Source organism: Apium graveolens, chromosome 10, assembly GCF_009905375.1.
Source record: "Apium graveolens cultivar Ventura chromosome 10, ASM990537v1, whole genome shotgun sequence".
Taxonomy (NCBI): Eukaryota; Viridiplantae; Streptophyta; class Magnoliopsida; order Apiales; family Apiaceae; genus Apium; species Apium graveolens.
The window spans coordinates 186,209,833-186,215,782 of NC_133656.1; positions in this window are offsets into that span (position 1 = coordinate 186,209,833).

Sequence of the window (5,950 nt, forward strand, 5' to 3'; positions counted from 1 at the left end):
ATCTTAACTAATTTTTACTATTTATCATTAAAAATTGAAACTGAAAATAATACATAATTGTAGATGAGGTGTTTGTTTTCAAGACCTCATTAGAAATTAAAAATAAACGTAAAAAATTTAGATAAAAAAATGATGTAAAGATATAAAAAGTGATAGAAACTTCTATTAGAAATTTGTGATAAAAACGTAAGAGAATCTTTATTTAGTATCATATTTTTTTTTTGACGAAAGCTGAGATTTTATAAATTATTCAAATCCATCTCAATACAAGAATTAACCGAGACCGGGATAGTATCCCTATTAAAACTACGATCTGGGTAACTATATGATTCCCTAGCCAGTTGATGGGCAACCATATTGGCGGACCGTTTAACATGATACAAAGACATTTTGTTTAAACGTCGTAATTGACTCCGGCACTCCTCAATCACACTACCGAACTGAGACCGCATCGGTGTTTTACTCCTGATGGCCTGCACCACTACCAGGCAGTCCGACACCACCGTGCATTCCTTCCAATGCATCTCATCAATCCAACTTAACACTTCCTTGATAGCCATAGCCTCCGCTAGAACTGGAGAGACTGAGCTCTTATGGACGATAGACTTTGCTTGGATGAGTACTTCATTTGAATCTCGAGCTATCAAACCAAAACCCACCGCATCTTTATCTTCAAAAACAGCCGCGTTAGCTGATATCTTTACTGAATTATGTTGAGGATTGACCCAAATACAAGCTTCGTCTCCTTCAAATGCCGGCTGGAGAAGAGTCGAGGTTGATCTATTTTGGGCTAACGACCATTGTGAAAGATACTGCTTAGCTGCAACTACTATTTTATAGACTGATGCATGTCTCTGATTCCAAACCAAATCATTGCGATTTTGCCAAAGTGCCCAGCATATAGTGCTGATCTCTGCTTGCTTTTTGGCATCTGCAACACTCATAACAATTTCCAGCCATGACTTAAAATTCGAGCACAATCCGACCTGAGTATCAACATTAGTGAGAGACCAACATAGGCGAGCATAAGAGCAGTGCACTAGGCTGTGAAGAATTGATTCATTATTTTCTTGACAAACAGGGCATATTGCATTAACCTGGACTCTTTTTAGTTGCAGTTGGCTGAGAGTTGGTAAGCAATTTGATAGGGCTCGCCATACCACGTTAATAGCCTTCGGAGGTGCCTTTATTTTCCAGATCTTAGACCAAATACTGTCTTTATCATCAGGATGCCATGCTCCCTTATTTTGCTGAATCCATTTATACGCGCTTTTGACCGAATATTGCCCCGAAACCTCATACTTCCAGTAAAGCACATCCTCACCGCCGTTGTCATTAAGCACAGTATCTAAGGTTGCACCCTGGTCCCTTTCGTTGAAGATGTCTTTTAAGATATCCAGATCCCATTCCCTCCTATCAACATGCCACAGAGAGTCTATAGTTTTTCCTACTATAGATTGAGAAACGGTGGTAATATAAGGATTAGTATTATCCGAAAGCCATGGTTGCCCCAATATGCTGATACCTGTTCCCGCTCCAATCTTCCATCTTACCCCGTTTATAATCAAATTTTTTGCTTCATAGATACTACGCCAAATAAAACTTGGATTATGACCCAATTCTGAATTTAGGAAATCACTGTTTGCGAAGTACCTGGCTTTATAAACCCTTGTAACAAGGCTGTTTGGATTAGTTGCAAGTCTCCAACCTTGCTTGCTAAGCATGGCAATGTTGAAGTCACGAAAGTCGCGAAAACCCATGCCTCCTGAAGACTTGTGCCTTGTCATTCTCTCCCAACACATCCAGTTTAACCGAGAATTACTGTTCTGCGAAGTCTTCCACCAATAGCTGGCTAGAGTTTTTTCGATATGCTTTGTGATGTCCTGAGGGAGTAGAAACACACTCATTGCGTATGTGGGTAAAGCCTGAACCGCTGTTTTAATGAGCACCTCTTTACCAGACCTTGAAATACATTTTCCATTCCACTTGTTAACCTGAGAACAAACCCTGTCCTTCAAGTACCCAAGAATAGCTGATTTATTCCTTCCCAATATGTTAGGCAAACCCAAATAAGTACTGTTCACGTTAGCTTCTCCCATTTGCAGCACTTGGCATACTGACCTCCTGTTATATTCTATAACATTCGTGCTGAAAAACAGAAGATTTCTCCCTGTTAATTTTCTGACCAGATGCCCTCTCATAGACGTTTAGCAGTTCAATCACCCTGCCTGACTCTGTTGTATCTGCTTTGCAATAAAAGTACGAGTCATCAGCGAAAAGCATGTGAGAAATAATAGGGGCATTACGACAAACCTTGATACCATGTAACCATTGCCTAGCCTCATATTTTCTGATTAAAGATGATAAGCCGCGCAGATTACGAACAGATAAGGGGATAGAGGGTCCCCTTGTCTGATACCTCTCGTAAGAATAATTGGCCCCATCTCATGTTCACCGTGCACAATCGAGTATGAAACAGTAGTGACACACTGCATAACTAGATGAACCCACCAGTCATTGAACCCCACCTTACGTAACATTGTCTCAAGAAAATTCCATTCAATCCGGTCATATGTCTTGCTCATATCGAGCTTCAACGCCATATATCCATCCTTGCCATATTTCTTTCGCTTAAGGTAATGCATGACCTCATAAGAGATCATTATGTTGTCCGAAATGAGACGACCCGGGATAAATGCACTTTGTGTGTCTGACACCACTAAATCCAGGACCTCCTTCATCCGGTTTGCTAGTACCTTCGTAATTATTTTGATCAACACGTTACAAAGTGCGATAGGACGAAGATCCCCCACCATGGTTGAATTTTTCTTTTTCGGCAGCAAGACTAAGTTTGTGGCATTCAACCCATTTAAAATTTCACCAGTACGAAAGAAATCTCTTGTCATTTGAATGACATCTCCCCCCACTACCTTCCAATGTTTTTGGAAAAAAGTCGGTGTCATGCCATCAGGCCCCGGGGCTTTGTCCGGATGCATGTGAAAGATTGCTGACTTGACTTCTACATCTGAGATTTCCTTCACGAGGTCCATGTTCTGAGCACTAGAAAGGCGTGGATGCACACAATTGGTGACCTCGTCAATATTGGCTTGATCAGATTTAAACAGGTCTTGATAATAATTCACAATTAGTGACTGCAGTCCCTGCTGCCAGTCCACCCAGTTTCCATTACCATTTTTCAACCTGTGAATTCTGTTTGTGCGATGTCTGGCAGTACAAGACGAGTGAAAGTACCTCGTGTTTTTGTCACCAGATTGGAGCCATAGTTGCTTCGATCGTTGCCTCCAGAATATCTCTCGCTGGTCTAGAATTAAATGGAGTTGGTTCTTGGCGTCATTGTAACTTTGAACAGCATGATCATCCCTGCCATTACAATATAGTTTCATTTGAGCTTTACATTCCTTTAGTCTTTTGCTGAAACAACCTGTTACTTCTCTTCCCCAAATTTCTAGCTTTTCCCCACATTGTTGAACCTTATGAGTGATTCTGTCATCTTTATTGAAGTCCCAATTATCCTTTACAATCTGAAGACACAACGGCTCCGACAACCATGCATTTTCAAAGCGAAAGCGCTTTTTTCTACGCACCGACTCAATCAGTTTAGGATCCAGGAATATTGGGCTATGATCAGAAGGGGAGCCATCAATCGTATATAGCTTCGACATAGGGAAAAGATCCAGCCAATCAGGCGATACCAGTGATCTGTCTAGACGAATCTCCAACCAGTTATCAATGTTACGACCTCTTTCCCACGTAAATGGATGGCCATGTAGCTCCATATCTTGCAGTCCAGTGTCTAAAAGGACGTTGTTAAAGCCATCGATTAACTTTTGCGGATATGCAGCACCACCCCTTTTGTCTAGCTGAGAAACTATGTTATTAAGATCTCCAATTGTACACCAAGGCAGGTTTGAATCCCTTGCAAGATGTCTAAGAAGATCCCAGGTCCTGCGGCTCAAGCTTCTGTTTGGCTCTCCATAGAACCCTGTTAATCTCCAAGTTGGCAGGTCTCTAATTGTAAGTTCCACATCAATATGATTTTGCGAGAGGCTCAGTAACTTAGCTTGGTCAGAATATCTCCACAGCAAAGCTAGTCCCCCACTTCTACCTTGAGGTTCAACCACTATCATGCCTTGAAACTGAATTTTCAGCCTGATTTTTTCCATCTGCACCTTGTTACTTAGGGTTTCACATAAAAAGACAATATCGGGTCTTTCTTGACGGATCAAGTCTTTCAGGAACTAAAGCTTCCAGGGAGACCCCATCCCCTGGCAGTTCCAACTAATAGTACTCATGAGGAATGGCGGGCCTGACATGCAGCACCCGCCAGTTGCGCATTTTTTTGGTTCTGGATATTTTCCTCCTATGGGCTCATTATTACTTCTCTGCTATTGTTGGCTTCCTCATTGGGCCCGTTATCTTGGTCCATTCTTCTTCTTTTCGTGTCTTTGATGTGTAATTCACTATTTTCCACCTCATCAGTAATTTCAAAATCTTGAGCAATATTTTTCTGGAAGTTTGTTAACCGATGATTGGGTTTGTTAAGTATCCCCCCTGTATCGCCTTTACTTCCTCCTGTATTCATTATCGTAATTTGTTTGTCCCCCATTAGTGTTATCCCTGATTTTTCTCCCTTCCTTATCTCTTTAGCTACAATCTCGGAAACAGGATCCTCACTGGCCTCTGCCGTGTTTCTGACCGGAGTTGCACCTCCCATTCTCAACCATTTGCTTCCCATAGTGTGACTACATCTTCTGGGATCAGCGCGCATCCAAGAACTGTAAGGTTTTTTGTAACACCCCCAGATCCGGGGTCGGGGATCCGGGTCGTCACGAGTTCCATTTCCCTTAATAACACCCAATCTTAATAATTACTCAACTACTCTGTACTGTGACCCCACAATAAACACACACACCACACGTTATAGTCTCAGAGATGAACATCCAAAAATAACCACAAGTCATTTTATTCCACAATTATCTGCCAATACACCTTAAAAGGTTTTCTGAATAAATTTACATTTCTTTGCCATTATTACAATTCATAAATATAAATAAATCTGGTACATCAAAAGTTGAAAGCCTAGCCTATTGGCAGTTCCTACCTCAGCTACGGCGGCATCAATGCTTCTAGAAAACTGCGGAATGTCTCCTAATCGCTTGCGAATCGGGAGCTTGGTTCTGTTCATCTTTTCTATCTATTGTTGTGTGATGAAAGAAGAGAGCAAGGGTGAGCAGCAAGCCCACCAAAATAATATGTATAATGATTAATAGTATATGAGCCTTCTCATAGTACTCATGAAAGTCTTGGTCAAAAGAAATGAACCAAGTTTGATATCTTAATGCGATGAAGTCGCAAAATATTCAGTATATATACATATATACTTTTCAAAATATTGGAAGTCCTCTTCCATGCATAATACACACAGAGTTCCAGTGTATAACTGTATAAAAATACCGTTGCAAGGTGATCTCATATATCTAACCTTGTCTCAACGTTTTTCTGAAAATCTTTGTCATGCATAAGATAATCATTTACTAGATATAAGTTTAAAAAAAATGAAGTTACAAGATACTCCAATATACTTTATATCCACATACTACTTGAACTACCACCGTTCAAGTTATAATCAGTTTCAAAGTTCATCACCCAGATGAGACTACAAGATAAGACTTGAATAGATTCAATCTTTGAAATATCATTATAAATAATGAAGTTACGAGATACTTCATTAAGTCCTGATATATATATCCATATATATATATATATCTCATACATTTCCTAAAAATCTCTGTCTTGTAAAGTATGAACAGAGTTATAATATCCAATGAATTTTGGAAAGGAAAAGAATTTTGGCATAAACCAGATATCTTGCTGATCAGGCAAAGATACCAATAAGTAACCTTTTCTACTGTAGATGGATGAATTCCTC